The following is a 16,354-nucleotide window of genomic DNA, read 5'->3' as shown; positions in this document are numbered from 1 at the left end:
CAGTGGTAGTTTACTCCAGTACTGTTATTCCAGTGGTAGTTTACTCCAGTAACAGTACTGTTATTTCAGGGGTAGTTTACTCCAGTAACAGTACTGTTATTTCAGTGGTAGTTTACTCCAGTAGCAGTACTGTTATTTCAGTGGTAGTTTACTCCAGTTCTGTTATTTCAGTGGTAGTTTACTCCAGTAACAGTACTGTTATTTCAGTGGTAGTTTACTCCAGTTCTGTTATTCCAGTGGTAGTTTACTCCAGTAGCAGTACTGTTATTCCAGTGGTAGTTTACTCCAGTAACAGTACTGTTATTCCAGTGGTAGTTTACTCCAGTAACAGTACTGTTATTCCAGTGGTAGTTTACTCCAGTAGCAGTACTGTTATTCCAGTGGTAGTTTGCTCCAGTAACAGTACTCTTATTCCATTGGTAGTTTACTCCAGTAACAGTACTCTTATTCCATTGGTAGTTTACTCCAGTAACAGTACTGTTATTCCAGTGGTAGTTTACTCCAGTAACAGTACTGTTATTTCAGTGGTAGTTTACTCCAGTAACAGTTCTGTTATTTCAGTGGTAGTTTACTCCAGTACTGTTATTCCAGTGGTAGTTTACTCCAGTAACAGTACTGTTATTCCAGTGGTAGTTTACTCCAGTAACAGTACTGTTATTTCAGTGGTAGTTTACTCCAGTAACAGTACTGTTATTTCAGTGGTAGTTTACTCCAGTAACAGTACTGTTATTTCAGTGGTAGTTTACTCCAGTAACAGTACTGTTATTCCAGTGGTAGTTTACTCCAGTAACAGTTCTGTTATTCCAGTGGTAGTTTACTCCATTACTGTTATTTCAGTGGTAGTTTACTCCAGTAACAGTACTGTTATTCCAGTGGTAGTTTACTCCAGTAACAGTACTGTTATTTCAGTGGTAGTTCAATCCAGTAGCAGTACTGTTTTTTCAGTGGTAGTTTACTCCAGTAGCAGTACTGTTATTTCAGTGGTAGTTTACTCCAGTAGCAGTACTGTTATTTCAGTGGTAGTTTACTCCAGTAGCAGTACTGTTATTTCAGTGGTAGTTTACTCCAGTAGCAGTACTGTTATTTCAGTGGTAGTTTACTCCAGTAGCAGTACTGTTATTTCAGTGGTAGTTTACTCCAGTAGCAGTACTGTTATTTCAGTGGTAGTTTACTCCAGTAGCAGTACTGTTATTCCAGTGTTAGTTTGCTCCAGTAGCAGTACTGTTATTCCAGTGGTAGTTTACTCCAGTAACAGTACTCTTATTTCAGTGGTAGTTTACTCCAGTACTGTTTTTTCAGTGGTAGTTTACTCTAGTAGCAGTACTGTTATTCCAGTGGTAGTTTACTCCAGTTACAGTACTGTTATTTCAGTGGTAGTTTACTCCAGTAGCAGTACTGTTATTCCAGTGGTAGTTTACTCCAGTAACAGTTCTGTTATTCCAGTGGTAGTTTACTCCAGTAGCAGTTCTGTTATTTCAGTGGTAGTTTACTCCAGTACTGTTATTTCAGTGGTAGTTTACTCCAGTAGCAGTACTGTTATTCCAGTGGTAGTTTACTCCAGTTACAGTACTGTTATTTCAGTGGCAGTTTACTCCAGTACTGTTATTCCAGTGGTAGTTTACTCCAGTACTGTTATTCCAGTGGTAGTTTACTCCAGTAGCAGACCTGACTGGACTGTTATTTTAGTGGTAGTTTACTCCAGTAACAGTACTGTTATTCCAGTGGTAGTTTACTCCAGTTCTGTTATGTTATTCCAGTGGTAGTTTACTCCAGTAACAGTACTGTTATTCCAGTGGTAGTTTACTCCAGTAACAGTACTGTTATTCCAGTGGTAGTTTACTCCAGTAACAGTACTGTTATTCCAGTGGTAGTTTACTCCAGTTCTGTTATTCCAGTGGTAGTTTACTCCAGTAACAGTACTGGTATTCCAGTGGTAGTTTACTCCAATAACAGTACTGTTATTCCAGTGGTAGTTTACTCCAGTAACAGTACTGTTATTCCAGTGGTAGTTTTCTCCATTTCTGTTATTCCAGTGGTAGTTTACTCCAGTAACAGTACTGTTATTCCAGTGTTAGTTTACTCCAGTAGCAGTACTGTTATTCCAGTGGTAGTTTACTCCAGTACTGTTATTCCAGTGGGAGTTTACTCCAGTAACAGTACTGTTATTCCAGTGGTAGTTTACTCCAGTAACAGTACTGTAGTTTCAGTGGTAGTTTACTCCAGTAGCAGTACTGTTATTTCAGTGGTAGTTTACTCCAGTAGCAGTACTGTTATTCCAGTGGTAGTTTACTCCAGTAGCAGTACTGTTATTCCAGTGGTAGTTTACTCCAGTAACAGTACTGTTATTTCAGTGGTAGTTTACTCCAGTACTGTTATTCCAGTGGTAGTTTACTCCAGTAGCAGTACTGTTATTCCAGTGGTAGTTTACTCCAGTAGCAGTACTGTTATTCCAGTGGTAGTTTACTCCAGTAGCAGTACTGTTATTTCAGTGGTAGTTTACTCCAGTAACAGTACTGTTATTTCAGTGGTAGTTTACTCCAGTACTGTTATTTCAGTGGTAGTTTACTCCAGTAGCAGTACTGTTATTCCAATGGTAGTTTACTCCAGTAGCAGTACTGTTATTCCAGTGGTAGTTTACTCCAGTTACAGTACTGTTATTTCAGTGGTAGTTTACTCCAGTACTGTTATTCCAGTGGTAGTTTACTCCAGTAGCAGACCTGACTGGACTGTTATTCCAGTGGTAGTTTACTCCAGTTACAATACTGTTATTTCAGTGGTAGTTTACTCCAGTAACAGTACTGTTATTCCAGTGGTAGTTTACTCCAGTAACAGTACTGTTATTCCAGTGGTAGTTTACTCCAGTAACAGTACTGTTATTTCAGTGGTAGTTTACTCCAGTAACAGTACTGTTATTCCAGTGGTAGTTTACTCGAGTTCTGTTATTCCAGTGTTAGTTTACTCCAGTAACAGTACTGTTATTCCAGTGTTAGTTTACTCCAGTAACAGTACTGTTATTCCAGTGGTAGTTTACTCCAGTAACAGTACTGTTATTTCAGTGGTAGTTTACTCCAGTAACAGTACTGTTATTCCAGTGGTAGTTTACTCCAGTAACAGTACTGTTATTCCAGTGGTAGTTTACTCCAGTTCTGTTATTCCAGTGGTAGTTTACTCCAGTAACAGTACTGTTATTCCAGTGGTAGTTTACTCCAGTAGCAGTACTGTTTTTTCAGTGGTAGTTTACTCCAGTAACAGTACTGTTATTCCAGTGGTAGTTTACTCCAGTAGCAGTACTGTTATTCCAGTGGTAGTTTACTACAGTAGCAGTACTGTTATTCCAGTGGTAGTTTACTCCAGTAACAGTACTGTAGTTTCAGTGGTAGTTTACTCCAGTTACAGTACTGTTATTCCAGTGGTAGTTTACTCCAGTACTGTTATTCCAGTGGTAGTTTACTCCAGTACTGTTATTCCAGTGGTAGTTTACTCCAGTAACAGTTCTGTTATTCCAGTGGTAGTTTACTCCAGTAGCAGTTCTGTTATTTCAGTGGTAGTTTACTCCAGTACTGTTATTTCAGTGGTAGTTTACTCCAGTAGCAGTACTGTTATTCCAGTGGTAGTTTACTCCAGTTACAGTACTGTTATTTCAGTGGCAGTTTACTCCAGTACTGTTATTCCAGTGGTAGTTTACTCCAGTACTGTTATTCCAGTGGTAGTTTACTCCAGTAGCAGACCTGACTGGACTGTTATTCCAGTGGTAGTTTACTCCAGTAACAGTACTGTTATTCCAGTGGTAGTTTACTCCAGTTCTGTTATGTTATTCCAGTGGTAGTTTACTCCAGTAACAGTACTGTTATTCCAGTGGTAGTTTACTCCAGTAACAGTACTGTTATTCCAGTGGTAGTTTACTCCAGTAACAGTACTGTTATTCCAGTGGTAGTTTACTCCAGTTCTGTTATTCCAGTGGTAGTTTACTCCAGTAACAGTACTGGTATTCCAGTGGTAGTTTACTCCAATAACAGTACTGTTATTCCAGTGGTAGTTTACTCCAGTAACAGTACTGTTATTCCAGTGGTAGTTTTCTCCATTTCTGTTATTCCAGTGGTAGTTTACTCCAGTAACAGTACTGTTATTCCAGTGGTAGTTTACTCCAGTAGCAGTACTGTTATTCCAGTGGTAGTTTACTCCAGTACTGTTATTCCAGTGGTAGTTTACTCCAGTAACAGTACTGTTATTCCAGTGGTAGTTTACTCCAGTAACAGTACTGTAGTTTCAGTGGTAGTTTACTCCAGTAGCAGTACTGTTATTTCAGTGGTAGTTTACTCCAGTAGCAGTACTGTTATTCCAGTGGTAGTTTACTCCAGTAGCAGTACTGTTATTCCAGTGGTAGTTTACTCCAGTAACAGTACTGTTATTTCAGTGGTAGTTTACTCCAGTACTGTTATTCCAGTGGTAGTTTACTCCAGTAGCAGTACTGTTATTCCAGTGGTAGTTTACTCCAGTAGCAGTACTGTTATTCCAGTGGTAGTTTACTCCAGTAACAGTACTGTTATTTCAGTGGTAGTTTACTCCAGTAACAGTACTGTTATTCCAGTGGTAGTTTACTCGAGTTCTGTTATTCCAGTGTTAGTTTACTCCAGTAACAGTACTGTTATTCCAGTGTTAGTTTACTCCAGTAACAGTACTGTTATTCCAGTGGTAGTTTACTCCAGTAACAGTACTGTTATTTCAGTGGTAGTTTACTCCAGTAACAGTACTGTTATTCCAGTGGTAGTTTACTCCAGTTCTGTTATTCCAGTGGTAGTTTACTCCAGTAACAGTACTGTTATTCCAGTGGTAGTTTACTCCAGTAGCAGTACTGTTTTTTCAGTGGTAGTTTACTCCAGTAACAGTACTGTTATTCCAGTGGTAGTTTACTCCAGTAGCAGTACTGTTATTCCAGTGGTAGTTTACTACAGTAGCAGTACTGTTATTCCAGTGGTAGTTTACTCCAGTAACAGTACTGTAGTTTCAGTGGTAGTTTACTCCAGTTACAGTACTGTTATTCCAGTGGTAGTTTACTCCAGTACTGTTATTCCAGTGGTAGTTTACTCCAGTACTGTTATTCCAGTGGTAGTTTACTCCAGTAACAGTACTGTAGTTTGTGGTAGTTTACTCCAGTACTGTTATTCCAGTGGTAGTTTACTCCAGTAACAGTACTGTTATTCCAGTGGTAGTTTACTCCAGTTCTGTTATTCCAGTGGTAGTTTACTCCAGTTCTGTTATTCCAGTGGTAGTTTACTCCAGTAACAGTACTGTTATTCCAGTGGTAGTTTACTCCAGTAGCAGTACTGTTATTCCAGTGGTAGTTTACTCCAGTACTGTTATTCCAGTGGTAGTTTACTCCAGTAACAGTACTGTTATTCCAGTGGTAGTTTACTCCAGTAACAGTACTGTAGTTTCAGTGGTAGTTTACTCCAGTAGCAGTACTGTTATTTCAGTGGTAGTTTACTCCAGTAGCAGTACTGTTATTCCAGTGGTAGTTTACTCCAGTAGCAGTACTGTTATTCCAGTGGTAGTTTACTCCAGTAACAGTACTGTTATTTCAGTGGTAGTTTACTCCAGTACTGTTATTCCAGTGGTAGTTTACTCCAGTAGCAGTACTGTTATTCCAGTGGTAGTTTACTCCAGTAGCAGTACTGTTATTCCAGTGGTAGTTTACTCCAGTAGCAGTACTGTTATTTCAGTGGTAGTTTACTCCAGTTCTGTTATTTCAGTGGTAGTTTACTCCAGTAACAGTACTGTTATTTCAGTGGTAGTTTACTCCAGTTCTGTTATTCCAGTGGTAGTTTACTCCAGTAGCAGTACTGTTATTCCAGTGGTAGTTTACTCCAGTAACAGTACTGTTATTCCAGTGGTAGTTTACTCCAGTAACAGTACTGTTATTCCAGTGGTAGTTTACTCCAGTAGCAGTACTGTTATTCCAGTGGTAGTTTACTCCAGTAACAGTACTCTTATTCCATTGGTAGTTTACTCCAGTAACAGTACTCTTATTCCATTGGTAGTTTACTCCAGTAACAGTACTGTTATTCCAGTGGTAGTTTACTCCAGTAACAGTACTGTTATTTCAGTGGTAGTTTACTCCAGTAACAGTTCTGTTATTTCAGTGGTAGTTTACTCCAGTACTGTTATTCCAGTGGTAGTTTACTCCAGTAACAGTACTGTTATTCCAGTGGTAGTTTACTCCAGTAACAGTACTGTTATTTCAGTGGTAGTTTACTCCAGTAACAGTACTGTTATTTCAGTGGTAGTTTACTCCAGTAACAGTACTGTTATTTCAGTGGTAGTTTACTCCAGTAACAGTACTGTTATTCCAGTGGTAGTTTACTCCAGTAACAGTTCTGTTATTTCAGTGGTAGTTTACTCCAGTACTGTTATTCCAGTGGTAGTTTACTCCAGTACTGTTATTCCAGTGGTAGTTTACTCCAGTACTGTTATTCCAGTGGTAGTTTACTCCAGTAACAGTACTGTTATTCCAGTGGTAGTTTACTCCAGTTCTGTTATTCCAGTGGTAGTTTACTCCAGTAACAGTACTGTTATTCCAGTGGTAGTTTACTCCAGTAACAGTTCTGTTATTCCAGTGGTAGTTTACTCCAGTAGCAGTACTGTTATTCCAGTGGTAGTTTACTCCAGTTACAGTACTGTTATTCCAGTGGTAGTTTACTCCAGTTACAGTACTGTTATTCCAGCGGTAGTTTACTCCAGTACTGTTATTTCAGTGGTAGTTTACTCCAGTACTGTTATTTCAGTGGTAGTTTACTCCAGTAGCAGTACTGTTATTTCAGTGGTAGTTTACTCCAGTAGCAGTACTGTTATTCCAGTGGTAGTTTACTCCATTACTGTTATTTCAGTGGTAGTTTACTCCAGTAACAGTACTGTTATTCCAGTGGTAGTTTACTCCAGTAACAGTACTGTTATTCCAGTGGTAGTTTACTCCATTACTGTTATTTCAGTGGTAGTTTACTCCAGTAACAGTACTGTTATTCCAGTGGTAGTTTACTCCAGTAACAGTACTGTTATTTCAGTGGTAGTTCAATCCAGTAGCAGTACTGTTTTTTCAGTGGTAGTTTACTCCAGTAGCAGTACTGTTATTTCAGTGGTAGTTTACTCCAGTAGCAGTACTGTTATTTCAGTGGTAGTTTACTCCAGTAGCAGTACTGTTATTTCAGTGGTAGTTTACTCCAGTAGCAGTACTGTTATTTCAGTGGTAGTTTACTCCAGTAGCAGTACTGTTATTTCAGTGGTAGTTTACTCCAGTAGCAGTACTGTTATTTCAGTGGTAGTTTACTCCAGTAGCAGTACTGTTATTCCAGTGTTAGTTTGCTCCAGTAGCAGTACTGTTATTCCAGTGGTAGTTTACTCCAGTAACAGTACTCTTATTTCAGTGGTAGTTTACTCCAGTACTGTTTTTTCAGTGGTAGTTTACTCTAGTAGCAGTACTGTTATTCCAGTGGTAGTTTACTCCAGTTACAGTACTGTTATTTCAGTGGTAGTTTACTCCAGTAGCAGTACTGTTATTCCAGTGGTAGTTTACTCCAGTAACAGTTCTGTTATTCCAGTGGTAGTTTACTCCAGTAGCAGTTCTGTTATTTCAGTGGTAGTTTACTCCAGTACTGTTATTTCAGTGGTAGTTTACTCCAGTAGCAGTACTGTTATTCCAGTGGTAGTTTACTCCAGTTACAGTACTGTTATTTCAGTGGCAGTTTACTCAAGTACTGTTATTCCAGTGGTAGTTTACTCCAGTACTGTTATTCCAGTGGTAGTTTACTCCAGTAGCAGACCTGACTGGACTGTTATTCCAGTGGTAGTTTACTCCAGTAACAGTACTGTTATTCCAGTGGTAGTTTACTCCAGTTCTGTTATGTTATTCCAGTGGTAGTTTACTCCAGTAACAGTACTGTTATTCCAGTGGTAGTTTACTCCAGTAACAGTACTGTTATTCCAGTGGTAGTTTACTCCAGTAACAGTACTGTTATTCCAGTGGTAGTTTACTCCAGTTCTGTTATTCCAGTGGTAGTTTACTCCAGTAACAGTACTGGTATTCCAGTGGTAGTTTACTCCAATAACAGTACTGTTATTCCAGTGGTAGTTTACTCCAGTAACAGTACTGTTATTCCAGTGGTAGTTTTCTCCATTTCTGTTATTCCAGTGGTAGTTTACTCCAGTAACAGTACTGTTATTCCAGTGGTAGTTTACTCCAGTAGCAGTACTGTTATTCCAGTGGTAGTTTACTCCAGTACTGTTATTCCAGTGGTAGTTTACTCCAGTAACAGTACTGTTATTCCAGTGGTAGTTTACTCCAGTAACAGTACTGTAGTTTCAGTGGTAGTTTACTCCAGTAGCAGTACTGTTATTTCAGTGGTAGTTTACTCCAGTAGCAGTACTGTTATTCCAGTGGTAGTTTACTCCAGTAGCAGTACTGTTATTCCAGTGGTAGTTTACTCCAGTAACAGTACTGTAGTTTCAGTGGTAGTTTACTCCAGTACTGTTATTCCAGTGGTAGTTTACTCCAGTAACAGTACTGTTATTTCAGGGGTAGTTTACTCCAGTAACAGTACTGTTATTTCAGTGGTAGTTTACTCCAGTAGCAGTACTGTTATTTCAGTGGTAGTTTACTCCAGTAACAGTACTGTTATTTCAGTGGTAGTTTACTCCAGTACTGTTATTTCAGTGGTAGTTTACTCCAGTAGCAGTACTGTTATTCCAATGGTAGTTTACTCCAGTAGCAGTACTGTTATTCCAGTGGTAGTTTACTCCAGTTACAGTACTGTTATTTCAGTGGTAGTTTACTCCAGTACTGTTATTCCAGTGGTAGTTTACTCCAGTAGCAGACCTGACTGGACTGTTATTCCAGTGGTAGTTTACTCCAGTTACAATACTGTTATTTCAGTGGTAGTTTACTCCAGTAACAGTACTGTTATTCCAGTGGTAGTTTACTCCAGTAACAGTACTGTTATTCCAGTGGTAGTTTACTCCAGTAACAGTACTGTTATTTCAGTGGTAGTTTACTCCAGTAACAGTACTGTTATTCCAGTGGTAGTTTACTCGAGTTCTGTTATTCCAGTGTTAGTTTACTCCAGTAACAGTACTGTTATTCCAGTGTTAGTTTACTCCAGTAACAGTACTGTTATTCCAGTGGTAGTTTACTCCAGTAACAGTACTGTTATTTCAGTGGTAGTTTACTCCAGTAACAGTACTGTTATTCCAGTGGTAGTTTACTCCAGTAACAGTACTGTTATTCCAGTGGTAGTTTACTCCAGTTCTGTTATTCCAGTGGTAGTTTACTCCAGTAACAGTACTGTTATTCCAGTGGTAGTTTACTCCAGTAGCAGTACTGTTTTTTCAGTGGTAGTTTACTCCAGTAACAGTACTGTTATTCCAGTGGTAGTTTACTCCAGTAGCAGTACTGTTATTCCAGTGGTAGTTTACTACAGTAGCAGTACTGTTATTCCAGTGGTAGTTTACTCCAGTAACAGTACTGTAGTTTCAGTGGTAGTTTACTCCAGTTACAGTACTGTTATTCCAGTGGTAGTTTACTCCAGTACTGTTATTCCAGTGGTAGTTTACTCCAGTACTGTTATTCCAGTGGTAGTTTACTCCAGTAACAGTACTGTAGTTTGTGGTAGTTTACTCCAGTACTGTTATTCCAGTGGTAGTTTACTCCAGTAACAGTACTGTTATTCCAGTGGTAGTTTACTCCAGTTCTGTTATTCCAGTGGTAGTTTACTCCAGTTCTGTTATTCCAGTGGTAATTTACTCCAGTAACAGTACTGTTATTCCAGTGGTAGTTTACTCCAGTAACAGTACTGTTATTCCAGTGGTAGTTTACTCCAGTAACAGTACTGTTATTCCAGTGGTAGTTTACTCCAGTAGCAGTACTGTTATTCCAGTGGTAGTTTACTCCAGTAACAGTACTGTTATTCCAGTGGTAGTTTACTCCAGTAGCAGTACTGTTATTCCAGTGGTAGTTTACTACAGTAGCAGTACTGTTATTCCAGTGGTAGTTCAGTGGTAGTTTACTCCAGTAACAGTACTGTAGTTTCAGTGGTAGTTTACTCCAGTTACAGTACTGTTATTCCAGTGGTAGTTTACTCCAGTACTGTTATTCCAGTGGTAGTTTACTCCAGTAACAGTACTGTAGTTTCAGTGGTAGTTTACTCCAGTACTGTTATTCCAGTGGTAGTTTACTCCAGTAACAGTACTGTTATTTCAGGGGTAGTTTACTCCAGTAACAGTACTGTTATTTCAGTGGTAGTTTACTCCAGTAGCAGTACTGTTATTTCAGTGGTAGTTTACTCCAGTTCTGTTATTTCAGTGGTAGTTTACTCCAGTAACAGTACTGTTATTTCAGTGGTAGTTTACTCCAGTTCTGTTATTCCAGTGGTAGTTTACTCCAGTAGCAGTACTGTTATTCCAGTGGTAGTTTACTCCAGTAACAGTACTGTTATTCCAGTGGTAGTTTACTCCAGTAACAGTACTGTTATTCCAGTGGTAGTTTACTCCAGTAGCAGTACTGTTATTCCAGTGGTAGTTTGCTCCAGTAACAGTACTCTTATTCCATTGGTAGTTTACTCCAGTAACAGTACTCTTATTCCATTGGTAGTTTACTCCAGTAACAGTACTGTTATTCCAGTGGTAGTTTACTCCAGTAACAGTACTGTTATTTCAGTGGTAGTTTACTCCAGTAACAGTTCTGTTATTTCAGTGGTAGTTTACTCCAGTACTGTTATTCCAGTGGTAGTTTACTCCAGTAACAGTACTGTTATTCCAGTGGTAGTTTACTCCAGTAACAGTACTGTTATTTCAGTGGTAGTTTACTCCAGTAACAGTACTGTTATTTCAGTGGTAGTTTACTCCAGTAACAGTACTGTTATTTCAGTGGTAGTTTACTCCAGTAACAGTACTGTTATTCCAGTGGTAGTTTACTCCAGTAACAGTTCTGTTATTCCAGTGGTAGTTTACTCCATTACTGTTATTTCAGTGGTAGTTTACTCCAGTAACAGTACTGTTATTCCAGTGGTAGTTTACTCCAGTAACAGTACTGTTATTTCAGTGGTAGTTCAATCCAGTAGCAGTACTGTTTTTTCAGTGGTAGTTTACTCCAGTAGCAGTACTGTTATTTCAGTGGTAGTTTACTCCAGTAGCAGTACTGTTATTTCAGTGGTAGTTTACTCCAGTAGCAGTACTGTTATTTCAGTGGTAGTTTACTCCAGTAGCAGTACTGTTATTTCAGTGGTAGTTTACTCCAGTAGCAGTACTGTTATTTCAGTGGTAGTTTACTCCAGTAGCAGTACTGTTATTTCAGTGGTAGTTTACTCCAGTAGCAGTACTGTTATTCCAGTGTTAGTTTGCTCCAGTAGCAGTACTGTTATTCCAGTGGTAGTTTACTCCAGTAACAGTACTCTTATTTCAGTGGTAGTTTACTCCAGTACTGTTTTTTCAGTGGTAGTTTACTCTAGTAGCAGTACTGTTATTCCAGTGGTAGTTTACTCCAGTTACAGTACTGTTATTTCAGTGGTAGTTTACTCCAGTAGCAGTACTGTTATTCCAGTGGTAGTTTACTCCAGTAACAGTTCTGTTATTCCAGTGGTAGTTTACTCCAGTAGCAGTTCTGTTATTTCAGTGGTAGTTTACTCCAGTACTGTTATTTCAGTGGTAGTTTACTCCAGTAGCAGTACTGTTATTCCAGTGGTAGTTTACTCCAGTTACAGTACTGTTATTTCAGTGGCAGTTTACTCCAGTACTGTTATTCCAGTGGTAGTTTACTCCAGTACTGTTATTCCAGTGGTAGTTTACTCCAGTAGCAGACCTGACTGGACTGTTATTTTAGTGGTAGTTTACTCCAGTAACAGTACTGTTATTCCAGTGGTAGTTTACTCCAGTTCTGTTATGTTATTCCAGTGGTAGTTTACTCCAGTAACAGTACTGTTATTCCAGTGGTAGTTTACTCCAGTAACAGTACTGTTATTCCAGTGGTAGTTTACTCCAGTAACAGTACTGTTATTCCAGTGGTAGTTTACTCCAGTTCTGTTATTCCAGTGGTAGTTTACTCCAGTAACAGTACTGGTATTCCAGTGGTAGTTTACTCCAATAACAGTACTGTTATTCCAGTGGTAGTTTACTCCAGTAACAGTACTGTTATTCCAGTGGTAGTTTTCTCCATTTCTGTTATTCCAGTGGTAGTTTACTCCAGTAACAGTACTGTTATTCCAGTGTTAGTTTACTCCAGTAGCAGTACTGTTATTCCAGTGGTAGTTTACTCCAGTACTGTTATTCCAGTGGGAGTTTACTCCAGTAACAGTACTGTTATTCCAGTGGTAGTTTACTCCAGTAACAGTACTGTAGTTTCAGTGGTAGTTTACTCCAGTAGCAGTACTGTTATTTCAGTGGTAGTTTACTCCAGTAGCAGTACTGTTATTCCAGTGGTAGTTTACTCCAGTAGCAGTACTGTTATTCCAGTGGTAGTTTACTCCAGTAACAGTACTGTTATTTCAGTGGTAGTTTACTCCAGTACTGTTATTCCAGTGGTAGTTTACTCCAGTAGCAGTACTGTTATTCCAGTGGTAGTTTACTCCAGTAGCAGTACTGTTATTCCAGTGGTAGTTTACTCCAGTAGCAGTACTGTTATTTCAGTGGTAGTTTACTCCAGTAACAGTACTGTTATTTCAGTGGTAGTTTACTCCAGTACTGTTATTTCAGTGGTAGTTTACTCCAGTAGCAGTACTGTTATTCCAATGGTAGTTTACTCCAGTAGCAGTACTGTTATTCCAGTGGTAGTTTACTCCAGTTACAGTACTGTTATTTCAGTGGTAGTTTACTCCAGTACTGTTATTCCAGTGGTAGTTTACTCCAGTAGCAGACCTGACTGGACTGTTATTCCAGTGGTAGTTTACTCCAGTTACAATACTGTTATTTCAGTGGTAGTTTACTCCAGTAACAGTACTGTTATTCCAGTGGTAGTTTACTCCAGTAACAGTACTGTTATTCCAGTGGTAGTTTACTCCAGTAACAGTACTGTTATTTCAGTGGTAGTTTACTCCAGTAACAGTACTGTTATTCCAGTGGTAGTTTACTCGAGTTCTGTTATTCCAGTGTTAGTTTACTCCAGTAACAGTACTGTTATTCCAGTGTTAGTTTACTCCAGTAACAGTACTGTTATTCCAGTGGTAGTTTACTCCAGTAACAGTACTGTTATTTCAGTGGTAGTTTACTCCAGTAACAGTACTGTTATTCCAGTGGTAGTTTACTCCAGTAACAGTACTGTTATTCCAGTGGTAGTTTACTCCAGTTCTGTTATTCCAGTGGTAGTTTACTCCAGTAACAGTACTGTTATTCCAGTGGTAGTTTACTCCAGTAGCAGTACTGTTTTTTCAGTGGTAGTTTACTCCAGTAACAGTACTGTTATTCCAGTGGTAGTTTACTCCAGTAGCAGTACTGTTATTCCAGTGGTAGTTTACTACAGTAGCAGTACTGTTATTCCAGTGGTAGTTTACTCCAGTAACAGTACTGTAGTTTCAGTGGTAGTTTACTCCAGTTACAGTACTGTTATTCCAGTGGTAGTTTACTCCAGTACTGTTATTCCAGTGGTAGTTTACTCCAGTACTGTTATTCCAGTGGTAGTTTACTCCAGTAACAGTTCTGTTATTCCAGTGGTAGTTTACTCCAGTAGCAGTTCTGTTATTTCAGTGGTAGTTTACTCCAGTACTGTTATTTCAGTGGTAGTTTACTCCAGTAGCAGTACTGTTATTCCAGTGGTAGTTTACTCCAGTTACAGTACTGTTATTTCAGTGGCAGTTTACTCCAGTACTGTTATTCCAGTGGTAGTTTACTCCAGTACTGTTATTCCAGTGGTAGTTTACTCCAGTAGCAGACCTGACTGGACTGTTATTCCAGTGGTAGTTTACTCCAGTAACAGTACTGTTATTCCAGTGGTAGTTTACTCCAGTTCTGTTATGTTATTCCAGTGGTAGTTTACTCCAGTAACAGTACTGTTATTCCAGTGGTAGTTTACTCCAGTAACAGTACTGTTATTCCAGTGGTAGTTTACTCCAGTAACAGTACTGTTATTCCAGTGGTAGTTTACTCCAGTTCTGTTATTCCAGTGGTAGTTTACTCCAGTAACAGTACTGGTATTCCAGTGGTAGTTTACTCCAATAACAGTACTGTTATTCCAGTGGTAGTTTACTCCAGTAACAGTACTGTTATTCCAGTGGTAGTTTTCTCCATTTCTGTTATTCCAGTGGTAGTTTACTCCAGTAACAGTACTGTTATTCCAGTGGTAGTTTACTCCAGTAGCAGTACTGTTATTCCAGTGGTAGTTTACTCCAGTACTGTTATTCCAGTGGTAGTTTACTCCAGTAACAGTACTGTTATTCCAGTGGTAGTTTACTCCAGTAACAGTACTGTAGTTTCAGTGGTAGTTTACTCCAGTAGCAGTACTGTTATTTCAGTGGTAGTTTACTCCAGTAGCAGTACTGTTATTCCAGTGGTAGTTTACTCCAGTAGCAGTACTGTTATTCCAGTGGTAGTTTACTCCAGTAACAGTACTGTTATTTCAGTGGTAGTTTACTCCAGTACTGTTATTCCAGTGGTAGTTTACTCCAGTAGCAGTACTGTTATTCCAGTGGTAGTTTACTCCAGTAGCAGTACTGTTATTCCAGTGGTAGTTTACTCCAGTAACAGTACTGTTATTTCAGTGGTAGTTTACTCCAGTAACAGTACTGTTATTCCAGTGGTAGTTTACTCGAGTTCTGTTATTCCAGTGTTAGTTTACTCCAGTAACAGTACTGTTATTCCAGTGTTAGTTTACTCCAGTAACAGTACTGTTATTCCAGTGGTAGTTTACTCCAGTAACAGTACTGTTATTTCAGTGGTAGTTTACTCCAGTAACAGTACTGTTATTCCAGTGGTAGTTTACTCCAGTTCTGTTATTCCAGTGGTAGTTTACTCCAGTAACAGTACTGTTATTCCAGTGGTAGTTTACTCCAGTAGCAGTACTGTTTTTTCAGTGGTAGTTTACTCCAGTAACAGTACTGTTATTCCAGTGGTAGTTTACTCCAGTAGCAGTACTGTTATTCCAGTGGTAGTTTACTACAGTAGCAGTACTGTTATTCCAGTGGTAGTTTACTCCAGTAACAGTACTGTAGTTTCAGTGGTAGTTTACTCCAGTTACAGTACTGTTATTCCAGTGGTAGTTTACTCCAGTACTGTTATTCCAGTGGTAGTTTACTCCAGTACTGTTATTCCAGTGGTAGTTTACTCCAGTAACAGTACTGTAGTTTGTGGTAGTTTACTCCAGTACTGTTATTCCAGTGGTAGTTTACTCCAGTAACAGTACTGTTATTCCAGTGGTAGTTTACTCCAGTTCTGTTATTCCAGTGGTAGTTTACTCCAGTTCTGTTATTCCAGTGGTAGTTTACTCCAGTAACAGTACTGTTATTCCAGTGGTAGTTTACTCCAGTAACAGTACTGTTATTCCAGTGGTAGTTTACTCCAGTAACAGTACTGTTATTCCAGTGGTAGTTTACTCCAGTAGCAGTACTGTTATTCCAGTGGTAGTTTACTCCAGTAACAGTACTGTTATTCCAGTGGTAGTTTACTCCAGTAGCAGTACTGTTATTCCAGTGGTAGTTTACTACAGTAGCAGTACTGTTATTCCAGTGGTAGTTCAGTGGTAGTTTACTCCAGTAACAGTACTGTAGTTTCAGTGGTAGTTTACTCCAGTTACAGTACTGTTATTCCAGTGGTAGTTTACTCCAGTACTGTTATTCCAGTGGTAGTTTACTCCAGTAACAGTACTGTAGTTTCAGTGGTAGTTTACTCCAGTACTGTTATTCCAGTGGTAGTTTACTCCAGTAACAGTACTGTTATTTCAGGGGTAGTTTACTCCAGTAACAGTACTGTTATTTCAGTGGTAGTTTACTCCAGTAGCAGTACTGTTATTTCAGTGGTAGTTTACTCCAGTTCTGTTATTTCAGTGGTAGTTTACTCCAGTAACAGTACTGTTATTTCAGTGGTAGTTTACTCCAGTTCTGTTATTCCAGTGGTAGTTTACTCCAGTAGCAGTACTGTTATTCCAGTGGTAGTTTACTCCAGTAACAGTACTGTTATTCCAGTGGTAGTTTACTCCAGTAACAGTACTGTTATTCCAGTGGTAGTTTACTCCAGTAGCAGTACTGTTATTCCAGTGGTAGTTTACTCCAGTAACAGTACTCTTATTCCATTGGTAGTTTACTCCAGTAACAGTACTCTTATTCCATTGGTAGTTTACTCCAGTAACAGTACTGTTATTCCAGTGGTAGTTTACTCCAGTAACAGTACT

At 39.0% G+C, this 16,354-nt stretch overlaps 1 protein-coding gene across 1 annotated transcript in view; it reads left to right on the top strand.

The window, feature by feature from the left end:
• irak1 (interleukin-1 receptor-associated kinase 1) overlaps window positions 1-16,354 on the top strand; it is a 126,065-nt gene that overhangs the window by 106,982 nt on the left and 2,729 nt on the right. The gene's annotated exons all lie outside the window — the stretch shown is intronic.

This window comes from Salvelinus fontinalis, chromosome 8 (assembly GCF_029448725.1).
Source record: "Salvelinus fontinalis isolate EN_2023a chromosome 8, ASM2944872v1, whole genome shotgun sequence".
Taxonomy (NCBI): domain Eukaryota; kingdom Metazoa; phylum Chordata; class Actinopteri; order Salmoniformes; family Salmonidae; genus Salvelinus; species Salvelinus fontinalis.
The sequence above is the reverse complement of the archived record's forward strand: the minus strand, read 5'-3'. Positions and strand labels throughout refer to the sequence as shown.